This window comes from Plectropomus leopardus, chromosome 4 (genome assembly GCF_008729295.1).
Source record: "Plectropomus leopardus isolate mb chromosome 4, YSFRI_Pleo_2.0, whole genome shotgun sequence".
Classification (NCBI taxonomy): Eukaryota; Metazoa; Chordata; class Actinopteri; order Perciformes; family Serranidae; genus Plectropomus; species Plectropomus leopardus.
The window spans coordinates 633,171-648,900 of record NC_056466.1 but is presented as its reverse complement, the minus strand read 5'-3'; the positions used below and the strand labels follow the sequence as shown (position 1 = coordinate 648,900).

Genomic DNA, 15,730 nt, shown 5'->3' with positions numbered 1-15,730 from the left:
AGGTGAGATGTTGGACACGTACCCACGAGAACGACGGTGGCCTGGCTCTCTCGGGGATCTTCTCCATCAGCTTCACTTCATGTCTGGACCTGGAGTGGCTGATGGGCGGGGCTTCTTTCTAAACACATTTTCACATTAACAGAAGCGCCAAATAAATACCCAGCAAATCCCCCCAATCTGTCAAACACTCACAAGGCTCCTCCTGACACGACTACACCGATGAGTCCCAGCTGGGTGGGGGTGGGGTGGAGAGACAGCATCATGAGAACGACTGTCAGAGAGACACCAGAGAGACAGCATGACACACACTGTCAGAGAACACTGTCAGTGGAGAGACAGCGTCAGACAGAAACTGTCATGAGGATTACGGCAGCGTCAAGACAAGACCAGCAAGTCTGAACAGACACTGTCATTGAGGAGACACTGTCAGAGAGACAGATCAGTCCATACACTGTCAGAGAGACACTGTCAGAGAGACAGCAGTCAGACAGACACTTTCAGAGAGACAGCGTCAGACAGACACTGGGGGGACAGACACTGTCAGGACAGACACTGTCAGAGAGACTGCGGTCAGAGACACGAAGGGACAACATGGGACACTGTGTTGGAGAACACTGTCACTGGATGGGGACAGACAGGTAGACATGCATCAGGAGCTAGACATTTTGACAACACTGTCAGAGAAGACTGCGTCATGACGGGACACTGTCACTCAGACAGCACACTGTTCAGATGGAGACACTGTCAGACAGAAACTTGTCTGGAGAGATGACACTGTTCAGAGATAGAAGCATCAGACAGACACTGCAGGTGACAACTTTCAACAGAGACAGTTTGACCAGGACATCTTTCATTAATGGGTTTCTAGGGTAAACAGATAGACACTGTTCGAAGAGGACACTTCAGAGAGGACAGCTCAGTACAGACATCTACAGAGATGGACACTGTCAGTTAACTGTCAGTGTCAGACAGACACTGTCTTGACATGGTTGAGTTTCAGCGTCAGTACATCTAGGTTGGTCCCTCAGACCATCATTGGTACCTTGCTTGTTCTAGATCCGTTCAGTCACTCTCTGTGATTGGTCAGATTGATGGAGGGCTCTGATGTTGGCCGTTCCTGTGATTTTTCCATCAGGGCGAAATGATGAATGATGATGATGATGATGGATGATGGATGGATGATGATGATGATGATGATGATGATGAGATGAGAGATGATGGATGATGGATGATGAGATGGATGATGGATGGATGGATGGATGATGATGGATGATGGATGATGGATGATGATGATGAGATGATGATGATGATGATGATGATGATGGATGATGAGAGATGAGATGATGATGATGGATGATGGATGGATGGATGGATGATGATGATGGATGATGGATGGATGGATGATGATGATGGATGATGATGATGGATGATGGATTGAGGGAGGGATGGATGGATGGATGGATGATGATGGGATGGATGATGATGGAAATGGATGGAATGATGATGATGATGATGATGATGGATGGATGATGATGATGAAGATGATGATGATGGATGGATGATGATGATGATGATGATGATGATGGGATGATGAGATGAGATGATGATGGGATGATGATGATGATGATGGATGATGATGATGATGAGGATGATGATGATGAGGGATGATGATGATGATGGATGATGATGGATGATGATGATGGATGATGATGATGATGATGGATGATGGATGGATGATGGATGGATGATGATGATGGGATGATGGATGATGATGATGATGATGATGATGATGATGGGATGGGATGAGGGATGGATGGGAATGATGGATGGATGATGATATCATCTCCTCTGACATCAGATCCCTGATGTTTTTTGAATTCAAAGGTGAAAATCCAAGATGGAAATGATTTATTTTATTAAACATCAATGACAACATAAATATGTGGATTTCCAGAATTGCTGATTTGATCCTTCTCTGTTTTGTATACAGGTTTTATTGGTTTTAGTTTTTAGATTAAATATATGACACAGGATTGTGAAACAACAACCTTCCAATCATTATGAGGAAATACCGGCATCATTACAGGAAGTACTACATGTGCACAGCACGTTTAAAAATTTGAGAATGATGTAATGATGTGATGAAGAGCTTGAAGGATGCCTTCACTTTCTGCTGCAAAAAAGAGTGAAATGCTCTATCTGTTATGGTTTTTATGGATGATGTATGGATTAAACAGAATCATGCATGATTTGTTTAAAAACTGTGTTGATGTGTAGTGTCAGTGATTCCTCCACTGATGGCAGCATGAGTTGCCTCTTCACCGTGCGAGATGTGTTTTTCGGAGCTCCAGCAGGGAGCGGAAGGACAGGGATCAGCGACGTGAGGCCTCCCCCAGCGATCCGTCTTAGATCCTCCTCCATCCTCCTCAAACTTGATCCATCGAGCCGTCCTCCCTCCACTGCAGCTCCTGGTTCCTGTCGATCACCAGCTCGTTCAGCTCCACAAACACCTGCACACACACCACACACACACACACACACACACACACACACACAACATCCCCTCACACACACACACACATATCCGTTTTTGTTGGTTTTTTGACTGACAATACACTGACTACATTCATTCCCAGAGGTGTACATGAAACCCGATGATCATCATCACCTCTACATCTCAGTGTACCATTCATCATGATGACCTTACAGTATTATTAACATGTTTTGGACATTACATGTGGACGTTTTGTATTTTAATTCTATTATTTTGTTTGTATATATGATATATATATAGCTAATGTTTACATTATTTACCTAACTATATATATGATTAAAATGATTTATCTGAACTGTCACATCTGACAATGATCCATTAAGTATTGTGGGAGATTGAGTGGTGATAAAGGTCGGGTTAGATAAGATGAAAAGAAAAAAGAAATGAAGTGGTTATTTAAAATACATTGAAATGGATCAGATCTGCGCAGAGGAAGGATCGATTGTATTACTGTTCATCTCGCTGTAAGCGTGAATCAGAATCAGAAATATTTTATTGATCCCTGAGGAAAACTGATACATTACAGTCACTCTGATGTAAAGCTTGGAGAATTATAGAAGGAGTATGAAAATAAAAAGTATGAAAGTAAACAGTAAGTAAAACATAACATAAAAATATGTGCTTTTTGCTTCAATTTTCATTCGAGTATTTAAAATGTTTTAAAATGTAAAATATGAATAATATGTTGAGCATTTAAGTCCATAAAAAACTTAAAAATATGTTCTTTATGTGCAAAACTAGTAAGTTACCTTAAGAAATATTTAAAAAAGAAAAAAGTGCATTATGCTACAGTGTACAACACAATATATACAGAAGCAGAAACAAAAATATTTACAACGTGTGCTTCATACAAAAGTAATAAATCAAAATAAAGTCTGGTAAATTACTTAAAATTCAGCAATGTCAGAATGACAGTTCAGATAAATAATTTTAAAAAATATAGTTAGGAAATAATTAAACATTAGCTAATATATATATATATACAAACAAAATAGAATTAAAATACAAATATATATAAGTCGTTAAAGTAATATACTGTAAGTGCTGAATGGTATGAGATGTAGAGGTGATGATGAAGGTCGGGTTCAGTGTCCTGGGAATGAATGTGTCAGTGTATTGTCCTCAAAAGTAACAAAAACGGATATGTGTGTGTGTGTGTGTGTGTTTGTGTGTGTGTGTGTGTGTGTGTGTGTGTGTGTGTGTGTGCAGGTGTTTGTGGAGCTGAACGAGCTGGTGATCGACAGGAACCAGGAGCTGCAGTGGAGGGAGACGGCTCGATGGATCAAGTTTGAGGAGGAGGTGGAGGAGGAGACGGAGCGCTGGGGGAGGCCTCACGTCGCCTCCCTGTCCTTCCGCTCCCTGCTGGAGCTCCGAAAAACCATCTCGCACGGTGAAGAGGCACTCTGCTGCCCCCAGTGGAGGAACACTGACACTACACATCAACACTGTTTAAACAAATCATGCATGATTCTGTTTAATCCATCTCATATAAAAACCATAACAGATAGAGCATTCACTCTTTTTGCAGCAGAAAGTGAAGGCTTCCTTCCTCTCTTCATCACATCATTACATCATGTTTTTTACGTGCTGTGCACATGTAGTACTTCCTGTAATGATGCCGGTATTTCCTCATAATGATTGGAAGGTTGTTGTTTCCACAATCCTGTACATATATTTATCTAAAAACTAAAACCAATAAAACCTGTACAAAACAGAGAAGGAAAATCAGCAAATGGAAATCCACATATTTATGTTGTCATTGATGTTTAATAAAATAACATGTTTCCATCTGTGGATTTTCACCTTGAATGAAACATCAGGGATCTGATGTAGAGGAGAGTGATGATGTCAGTGTGTGATGATGTCAGTGTGTGATGTCACGGCGTTGTGTTTTCAGGGGCGGTGCTCCTGGACCTGAAGCAGAGGACTCTGCCGGGGATCGCTCAGCAGGTGGTGGAGCAGATGGTGATCTCAGACCAGATCAAAGCTGAAGACCGAGCCAACGTCCTCCGAGCTTTGCTGCTCCGCCACAGGTCCCAAATACATCCATCCATCATCCATCCATCCATCCTTCTCCCTCCCTCCCTCCCTCCCTCCCTCCATCCATCATCCATCCATCCATCCATCCATCCATCCATCATCCATCATCATCATCATCCATCATCCATCCATCCATCATCATCATCATCCATCCATCCCATCCCTCCATCATCATCCATCCATCCATCCATCCATCCATCCATCCATCATCCATCATCATCATCCATCCATCATCCATCATCCATCCATCCATCATCCATCATCCATCCCTCCCATCATCCCTCATCCATCCATCCATCATCATCCATCCATCATCATCCATCCATCCATCATCCATCCATCCATCCCTCCATCCATCCATCCCATCCCATCCATCCATCCATCATCCATCCATCCATCCATCATCCATCCCATCCCTCCCATCCATCCATCCATCCATCCATCCATCCATCCATCCATCCATCCATCCATCCATCCATCCCATCTCATCCTCCATCCATCCATCCATCCATCCATCCATCCATCCATCCCCATCCCTCCCTCCCTCCCTCCATCCTTCCATCCATCCATCCATCCATCCATCCATCCCATCCATCCCTCCCTCCATCATTCATCCATCCAGTAATATCCATCCATATCTCCATCATCCATCCATTAACATCCATCCATAGATCACAGCTTGTTCAGCAAGAACATCTCTGCAGCCAACATGGCCGCCCTGATGGAAAAACACGACGGCCAATCAGAGCCCTCCATCAATCTGACCAATCACAGAGAGGCTGACGGAGAGAAGAGCAAGGTACGAAGATGGCTGAGGACACCTGAGCACCTGTCTGTCTGACGCTGTCTCTCTTACGCTGTCTCTCTGACAGTGTCTGTCTGACGCTGTCTCTCTGACAGTGTCTCTCTGACAGTGTCTGTCTGACGCTGTCTCTCTGACAGTGTCTCTCTGACAGTGTCTGTCTGACGCTGTCTCTCTGACAGTGTCTGTCTGACGCTGTCTCTCTGACAGTGTCTCTCTGACAGTGTCTGTCTGATGCTGTCTCTCTGACAGTGTCTCTCTGACAGTGTCTGTCTGACAGTGTCTGTCTGACAGTGTCTGTCTGACGCTGTCTCTCTGACAGTGTCTGTCTGACGCTGTCTCTCTGACAGTGTCTGTCTGATGCTGTCTCTCTGACGCTGTCTCTCTGACAGTGTCTCTCTGACAGTGTCTGTCTGATGCTGTCTCTCTGACGCTGTCTCTCTGACAGTGTCTGTCTGACAGTGTCTGTCTGACAGTGTCTGTCTGACGCTGTCTCTCTGACAGTGTCTGTCTGACGCTGTCTCTCTGACAGTGTCTCTCTGACAGTGTCTGTCTGATGCTGTCTCTCTGACAGTGTCTCTCTGACAGTGTCTGTCTGACGCTGTCTCTCTGACGCTGTCTCTCTGACAGTGTCTGTCTGACGCTGTCTCTCTGACAGTGTCTCTCTGACAGTGTCTGTCTGATGCTGTCTCTCTGACGCTGTCTCTCTGACAGTGTCTCTCTGATGCTGTCTCTCCGACCGTGTCCCCCCCAGCTGGGACTCATCGGTGTAGTCGTGTCAGGAGGAGCCTTGTGAGTGTTTGACTTGTGGGGATTTGCTGTATTTATTTGGCGCTTCTGTTAATGTGATGTGTTTAGAAAGAAGCCCCGCCCATCAGCCCATCAGCCACTCCAGGTCCAGACATGAAGTGAAGCTGATGGAGAAGATCCCCGAGAGAGCCGAGGCCACCGTCGTTCTCGTGGGTACGTGTCCAACCTCACCTCATGGTCTTCATCACCAGCATCAGTCTGTAGATCCTGAGCTTCAGAGGGTTTGCTGCTTCCCTCTGCTGTGTCTGCAGGCAGCGTGGGCTTCCTGGAGCAGCCCTCCATGGCGTTTGTGCGGCTGCAGGAGGCGGTCCTGCTGGAGTCCGTCTTGGAGGTTCCTGTCCCCGTTAGGTTCCTCTTCCTCCTGCTGGGCCCGCCCACCGCCAGCATCGACTACCACCAGATTGGACGCTCCATCTCCACGCTCATGTCCGACAAGGTGAGTCCCTGCAGCGTGAACGGTTCCTGCCACTGTGTACGATACCACCACCAGAGGGCGCCGCTGCCTTGACCCGTCATGTGCTCACATTAATTCCGCCCTCAGCACTTCCACGAGGCGGCATACCAGGCCGACGACCGCCAGGACCTGCTGACGGCCATCAACCGCTTTTTGGACTGCAGTATCGTCCCTCCCGCCCTCCGACGTCGACGACGACGAGCTGCTGCACTCGGTCGCTCGCTTCCAACGAGAAATGCTGCGAAAGCGGGAGGAGCAGCAGAGCGGCAGACTGCCGGAGAAACAGAGCGGCACTCAGCAGGATGAAGGTCGGTTATCACCTGCTGATTTCCTCTAACGTCTTTGGCGTTTTGTTAGAAAGTATGTTTTGGGGTTTTTTAGCCTTCTGGAGGTCAGAGACAGTGAGTGATGACACACGACTGCAGACCCAAATCAGCCGAGTACACAAACAGCATCTCAAACCAGCAAGACGCCATCGTGAAGCAAGAATGCACTTTTTCACGTCTGTGAATGTCCTCAGATTTTTAGATTTTCAGATTTTTATGAGTTAAAGTTCTCTGAGCTCTTAAACGTCAAACTGCCGAGTAGGAGATTCCAGCTCTCTGTTTGTTTGTTTTTTCATCAACATCCCGAATCACGGTCTCTGAGCCTCTGTGCTGCTGAGTCAGCATTTTACTCTATTCTCACTTCTTACCTGCTTTTGTCACTATAGACACATCTGGAAATATCCCACATTTATGTTAAAAAATACCTGCTTTTGTTGTTACAAGACCAGAAAAAAACAAAGCAGCTTTTGTGGCTATAAACAGGACTTAGAAACAGCAGTTTCTGTCTTCATAAACGCGGACAGAAATGTCCCAGCCTGTCGTTAAAGAATGTCAGTTTTGGTTGTTACGAGACTGGAAATATTCTAAAATCTTGGTTTTAAAAAAACACTTTTCGCTTTAAACATGGCTGGAAATGTTCAGAAAAATACCCGCTTTTGCTGCTGGGAAAGTTGAGCTTTCACTAAATGTTGCTTCAGAAGGAATTTCCCATGATGCCGTTCTCTCACAGCGTGATGTAGCAGCGGTCAGTCGGGGTCAGACTAGGATCAGGACTCAGGGGGTTTTGGCAGAGTTCAGTTTGAAGCTGTGGTCTTCTGAAGGTAAATCAGGGCGTCGTCAGCGTAGAGTGAAAGTTTCTTTTATATTAATAAAAAACCTCCTGATGACACGAGCCGTCCTGATGTTGATGTTCTGATGTCGTTTGTTTTGGTTTTTTTCCCGCAGACTCCCTCGTTCCCTCCAAACCCGGTGACGAGCCCCTGAGGCGCACCGGCCGTCTTTTCGGAGGTCTGATCAAAGACGTGAGTCGACGCTACCCTCAGTACCTCAGTGACATCCGAGACGCTCTTAACCCTCAGTGCATGGCCGCCGTCATCTTCATCTACTTCGCCGCGCTGTCGCCCGCCATCACCTTCGGAGGGCTGCTAGGTGAGTCAGAGACGCGCTGACGGACTCTGAACCTCCTGACGAGCTGTGGTTGGTTCTGTAAGACATTCTCTGTCCACCCGTCCACAGGTGAGAAGACGGAGGGTCTGATTGGCGTGTCGGAGCTGATCGTGGCGACGGCGCTGCAGGGCGTGGTGTTCAGCGTGCTGGGCGCTCAGCCTCTGCTGGTGATCGGCTTCTCTGGACCGCTGCTGGTGTTCGAGGAGGCGTTCTACACTGTAAGAAAAGCTCCCGCCTTTTTCGCTCTGCATTTTCAATCTTTTCCTTTTGTTTTTAGTACTTTTTCTTCCCAAACCATTTTCATACAGCTTTTCTATCTGCAATATATGGATTTTTCAATAAAATCAAAATATTATCAAAAGACATAAATAACCAATATATCTGCCTTTTGACAATGAAAAAAAGAGAGAAAGAAAAACAAGAAAAATTGAAGCGATGCAGAGAATTAGATAGAAATAATGATGACTGGGTTCTCGTTGGTCACACTGAACATATTTTCTTCCCTTTAATTAATTCAGTTTAATGTTGTAGTTATAGATCCGCATCTTCCGAAATCCACCTCCTCTCAAACACTTCTTCTATATTCAGTGAGTCATTTTTTCCATTAATTATACTTCTTGAATCATTTACTATTTAATGTCCTTTGGGCAAAAATAGCAAGAATCAATGTTCATTTTTTTATAATATCCCATCATTTTTTTTAACTATTGACCTCTGACAGACGGTTCATGGCAAAACTGTTGTGTTTATTGTTATAATGCTTGAAATATGTTAAAATACCAACATATATGAATTTATGATGTGGAATTAGTTGTATTACCAGCACTAATATTATTTCCACACATTTACCATCACAGGACTTTGAAAACGTCTCAGAAATGGTGAAAAAAAAATCACACTGATAAAATTCTCACCAAATATATAAGGACAAACATTTAAGATATGGTATTTATAACACAAATATTCAGCCTTTTTTATTTCATTAAAAAATCAGAGAGCGCTCATGTCTGCTGTGATTTTTATTGTAACTCCATGCAGGATGCAGCTGAAAAGGCGACGCAGCGACATCTAGTGGACGTTTTTAAAAACGCAAAGCTAAACCGATCGGTAGAGACGACTCGAACAGAACGAGTTCAAACACAGTTTTCATCACAACACGGTGACTCAGACTGAGCGGGACGTTAAAGGGTTAAAAATCTTCTGACCGAAATGATCCTTTAACGTTTAAAAAGTGTCGAGCCGTCCTCGAGACGATCAGACGTCCAACACAGACGGACACGTTTGCTGCTCCCTGTATGCTGCGAGCTGACCTTTGACCTGCCGCCTGCCTGCTGTGCTCACCTGTAGTTCTGTAAGGAGAACGGCGTGGAGTACCTGACGGGGCGGGTGTGGATCGGTTTCTGGCTCGTGCTCATCGTCGTCCTCACCGTGGCCTTCGAGGGAAGCATCCTGGTTCGCTTCGTCTCCCGTTTCACTCAGGAGATCTTCTCCTTCCTCATCTCCCTCATCTTCATCTACGAGACCTTCGCCAAGCTCATCAAGGTGAGGTCAGGGGTCAGAGGTCAGATGCCAGGGGTCAGAGGTCAGCGATCAGATGCCAGGGGTCAGGGGGTCAGGGGTCAGAGGTCAGGGGTCACATGATTGAAAGAAATTCAAAAAATGACTCCAGAACTTGGAGCCACTCTGAGTTTCTCTTCTCGTCTCCTCCAGATCTTTCAGGAGCATCCTCTCCGAAACTGTTACCATGGAAACAACACAGCGTCTCCATCCCCGTGCAACTTCACCGCAGCCGCCGGGAACTCTGGGAAGGTTGTGGGAGAGCCGAACACGGCGCTGCTGTCGTTCGTTCTCATGATGGGAACTTATTTCATCGCTTTCTACCTGCGAAAGTTCAAGAACAGCTCGTTCTTCCCCGGCAGGGTCAGTACACCTGAGGACAGACAGGAGGACAGACAGGAGGACAGACAGCTGAGGACAGACAGCTGAGGACAGACAGGAGGACAGACAGGAGGACAGACAGCTGAGGACAGACAGCTGAGGACAGACAGGAGGACAGACAGAAAGGTGGACAGAAAGACATGTGGACAGACGTGGACAGACAGGAGGACAGACAGGTGGACAGACGTGGACAGACAGGAGGACAGACAGGTGGACAGACGTGGACAGACAGGAGGACAGACAGGTGGACAGACGTGGACAGACAGGTGGAGGATCAGTTGAATACTATTTTTTGTTTCTTTAAGATTCAAATTTGAGATTTTGGCTATTTAAAAAAAAAAGTGTCTTTTTTCTTTTAAAATTCTTGTTGATCTTAAAGATTTTTCAAGAAAAAAATGGAAATTTTTATTTTCTTTAAAATTTGTTGCATTTTTGTTCTTTTAAATTTCTTTGGTGATTAAAAAAATGACCTCTTTCATTTTTGCCAATTTTTAAAGAAAAAAAATATTTTCTTTAAAAAACTTTTGTGACTTTTTATTTTTCTTTTGAAAACTTTTGGTGATTTTTAAGGTTTTTCATGACTGTCGTGCTGTCAGCGTTGTCTTTTTTAACGGTTGGTACGGTGAAGCTCTGTGGAGGCGGAGGCGGGTCTTCCTGTCCGCCTGTTTCCCTCAGAGCCAATCACGGATCTGCAATCTGCTGTTTGCGTTTCAGCTCCGCAGGATCATCGGCGACTTTGGCGTCCCCATCGCGATCCTGATCATGGTGCTGGTGGACTACAGCGTGGAGGACACGTACACTCAGGTCTGCTTCTGACCGTCTCCGAGCCCCGAGTCGACTCGGCGCTCTGCACACGCTCACTTTGCTCTCCTCCTATTGGCCAACAGAAACTGAGCGTGCCCAGTGGGTTCTCGGTGTCCAGCCCGGAGAAGCGCGATTGGCTGATTTCTCCTCTGGGGTCAGACGGCGAGTTTCCTCTCTGGATGATGGCGGCCAGCATTCTTCCCGCCATCCTGGTCTTCATCCTCATCTTCATGGAGTCTCAGATCACGGCGTGCGGCTCTAAATTCTTCTTCTTCTGTGGTTGCTGGTTGCGGTGCAGTCTGGGTCTGATATTCCCCGCTCTCTGTCTGCAGGCTGATCGTCAGTAAGAAGGAGCGGATGCTGGTGAAGGGAACTGGTTTTCACGTGGACCTCCTCATCATCGTGGTGGTGGGTGGAGTCTCTGCGCTGTTTGGGTTACCGTGGTTATCGGCCGCCACCGTTCGCTCCGTCACCCACACCAACGCGCTCACCGTCATGAGCAAAGCCGTCGCCCCGGGAGACAAGCCCCGCATCCAGGAGGTCAAGGAGCAGAGGGTGACGGGCTTCCTGGTGGCAGTTTTAGTGGGTATGACATCACAGCGGCGAAAACATCCCGAAGCTGTCGGTTTGGAGGGTGACTTAAAAAAAACAAACAAAAAAACACTTTAGGGATTTTAAAAGATTGTGATTGTTTTTCCTTGAAAAAAGACATTTATTTCTGAATTATTGGTGATTTTTTTTTTTCCTGTGACATTTAAAAACTTTCATGAGATTTTTTCTTTTTTTTTGTGATTTTTCTGTCTTTTAAAATTTTGCCTTTTTTTTCTTAAAAATTTTGGTTATTTTAAGATTTTTGTGGATTTTTTTTCTCTTAATTAATGCCTTTTTTTTTCTTTAAACATTTTTGGTGACTTTTTTCATTAAAAGTTTTGTTAATTTCAAAAACATTTGGCAATTATTTGTCTGTAAAGCTTTTAGGGGATTTTTTTTCTCTAAATATTTATGGAAATTAAAAAAAAACTTTCTGGCAAGTTGTTTTTTGTATAAAACCTTTTGTGTGTTTTTTCTTTAATTTCTTTTGTCTTTTATTTTTTACTTTTTGACGTTTTTTTCCTTCAAAATTTTTGTTGATTTTTTTTTTTCATTGAAAATTTTTGGTGACTTAAAGAAAACACGTCCTCACCATTCTCCACAGCCACAAACTGTAAAAACTGAATCATAAACTAATGTGGTCTCCGTCTGTCTCCGTCTGTCTCCATCTGTGTCCGTCTGTCTCCGTCTGTCCTCAGGTCTGTCCATCGTCATCGGGGACGTCCTGCGTCAGATCCCTCTGGCGGTGCTGTTTGGGATCTTCCTCTATATGGGCGTCATGTCTCTGAACGGGATCCAGCTCACCGAGCGACTCGTCCTGCTGCTGATGCCTCCGAAGTACCACCCAGACCAAAACTACGTCCGCAAGGTCAGCCCCGCCCCCTGACCCGGGACAGACGTGTCAGATAGAGATGGAGGCGCTGACTCGAGTCGCGGGACGTGGACCCGAGTCACGGCTCTGCTGACTTTCTGCTGACTCAACTCTGACCCCAGTGACTCGAGACCTGTGGACCATTCGACTGAGACTGAGACAGGGGACATGTTTGACATCACTCGGACATGAGGGACACATCAAGTCCAAGTCAACTGTGCAAAAAAAGTCTTACCTGTCTGTCTCTGTCTCACCTGTCTGTCTCATCTGTCTGTCTCACGCGTCTCTCTGCTTCTGTCTCAGGTGAGGACATTAAGGATGCACCTGTTCACGGTCGTCCAGCTGACCTGCCTGTCTCTCCTGTGGGTCGTCATGGCGACGGCGGCGGCGCTGGCGTTCCCCTTCATGCTGCTGCTGACCATCCCGGTGAGGATGCTTCTGCTGCCCCGCCTCTTCAGCCGCCGCGAGCTGCAGAGTGTAAGTCCCGCCTCCTCCACCACGATGTCATCGTGACATCATCACCAGAGCAGAGAGGACTGGTCAAACTTTAAATTAAAAAAAAAGGTCAAACTTTAAAACGTAGAATAAACAGATTCTGATGAATCATCAATATTTCAACATCAGACGTGGTTATGATACGATGTATTCAGGGACCGTCTGTAAGGTTTTCAAGAAAACAAAACACCAACATTTTAAAGACAACAAAGGCCAAAAAAAGTTTAAAAAATGAATAACTGAATAAATTTCCAAAAATATAAAAAGTAAAGAAAATAAAACTGGCAAAAAACTTTTTTTTTTTTTTTTTTTTTTTTAAAAAGGCCACATTTAAAAAAAAAAAAAAAAAAAACAAAGAAAGAAAATTCACCAAATAAAAAAAATCTCCAAAACTTTTTATAGAAAATAAGGAATCACCAAAAAACATAGAGAAATCACCAAAAAATGTTTTTTTAAAATTGCCCAAAGATTTTTCAAGAAAACAAAATCAGCAAAAAAATGTAAAGAAAATAAAAACAGATCGCCCAAACTTTTGAGGAAAAAAAGGCAAAAAAGGAAAACAAAATTACATTTTTAAAGCGAATAAAAATAGGCCAAAAAATGTAGAAGAAAAAATATCACCAAAAAAATATGAAAGCCAAAAATTTTTGAAAAACAAAAAAAAAAAAAAATGGCCAAAAGATGTTTATTAAAAAAGAAATGGCTGAAAATATTAAGGACAAAATTTCCAAAAATTGTGAAAGAAAAAAATTGCCAACATTTTTTAAAGATAAAGGCACAGATATTTTTTTGTGGGGGGGGGGGGCAGGAAAGATTTTTTACAAAAATTACCGAAAAAATTTGTAAAGAAACGATGCCTTCCAAACCCGTGTCCCGTCCCGGCCTGTGACCTGTGACCTGTGACCTCTGACCTCCTGCAGCTGGACGCTGATGATGCGGAGCCTCACCTGGAGGAGAAGGAGGGGCAGGACGAGTACTCACAGCTGCAGATGCCCGTGTGACCCCGCAGCAGCGTCCTGATTGGTGGATCCTCCTCCTTCATTAGCATATATGTGACATGTGTCCTGTAGCAGCGCCGGGCGGCGGGCTGCACACGCTTCCTCTGATGTCATAGTCGCTGAACGCCGTCCGAAAGCTCGTCTGTCGTCACGTTTCTCAGATCACTAACTCATCATCTCCAAATTCACTGATTACACTCAAATACACAATCTGGACTACATTTAGGACACATGCATCAACACACACACAGTTATCACAACAGGAAGAAGAAAAGAGAATAAAATGAGACAAACAGTGAAAAATTAAATATGATATAATGTGTTTTTATAATACAGAATATAAAAATATATAAAAAATAGTTTAACATAATGAAACTACAGCTTTATGAGGCAGAATAACGTCTCGTGTTTTGGGAACAAAACGTGGTGTCCTTCACCTCTCAAAGACAAACAGAGCGGCAGATTCCTCGTCTTCCTCACTCCAAATCCAGTTTGGAGAATTTGAGAAATAAAAAAACTCTCTGAGGCAGCTTTGGCAGTTTTATTTTTTTGGTTTGTTTTTTCCTGCGTGATGAAAAAGAGGCTTTCAGTTCACGCTGATATCAGAGCCCAGCGCGGGATGGAGGGAGGAGGAGGAGGAGGATTTTGAGATGATTTCATCCATCATGTGAATTGTGCCCAACAAAGGACGCCGGCTCTCCCTGACATGGCGCTCTATAAATAGGCGGCGGTGGGGCGTGGCGGCGAAGGACCACATTAATCATGCAGAAGAAGACGCAAGAAGGAGGAGAAGGAAAAAAGTCCTCCAGAGGACAGGAACGTGCACAGAGTGATGAAGATGAATATATAGGTGTGTGTGTGTGTGTGTGTGTGTGTCAGTGAACAGGTGTGACAGTGGGCAGGATCAGTGACCTCACCAGCCAATCAGACAGCTCCAGCTGCAGCTTTAGGTCCCCCTTTTTAACCCCTTAACAGGCATTGCAACCACACAGTAGACATTTTTTGAGTTAAATTGCTTCTCTAAAAACCCAATTTAATTTTATACATTTTTATTTTTAATACAATGCATTTTAGTATTTTCGTTATAATGTAATTCTATTAAATTAATTTAAAAACATTTTTTTCTAGATTCATTATTGTTTTTATGTCTTGTTTATTTGTATGAGTTATTAAGTTCATTTTATTTTCGGATTTTTATAATTTAACATGAATCTTTTCTTTTACCATAAATTCTATACAGACGTTTCCTTCTTGTTTTTTATTTTTATGTTTATTATATGACGTTTTTATTTTCAGATTTCTATTATTTTACATTGACTTTTACACTTTTTACAATGCATTATACTAGGAAAATGTTTTTTTTCTTAATAAATTGATGCATTTTGTCAACATATTTGACGGTGTGTAATTTTTGTTTCCATGAAGTAGTTTACTGTAGTTTAAAAGACATCTCAACATATTGAGATATATATCGTGTATCGCGATATAGCTTAAAAATATCGTGATATCATTTTAAAGCCGTATCGCTCAGCCGCAGGTGAGTTCCTGTAATTGCACTGAATGTCAGATTCAGGAGACGTTCGTGTGACTTTAAACACGTCTGTTCTTCCTCCGAAGCCTCCAGAAATCTGTCACTTTTCCCTGCTCTCCGAAAACCACATGTTGAGGCTGACGTACGTCCCGCCGAGCGGTGCCGTCGGAAACTCGGCCCACTGACATGATGACTGATGACGTGGCCTCGTTAAGAGTTTGCCAAAAAACTAAAAGGGAAGGTGAGACTTTAAAAGCGGAGGTGTTTTCCTGCAGCTGGCTACAGAGTCCTCTCAGAGTCCCCCGGGGTTCGTGGACTTTTTGTCAGCGAGGTGACATACTGCTGGAGC

At 44.1% G+C, this 15,730-nt stretch overlaps 2 pseudogenes; one reads left to right on the top strand and one right to left on the bottom strand.

The window, feature by feature from the left end:
• LOC121941575 overlaps positions 1-1,132 on the bottom strand; it is a 45,762-nt pseudogene extending 44,630 nt beyond the window's left edge.
• A 1,173-nt stretch (positions 1,133-2,305) lies between these two features.
• On the top strand, positions 2,306-14,022 carry LOC121941574 (annotated as a pseudogene).
• Positions 14,023-15,730: the final 1,708 nt, after the last annotated feature.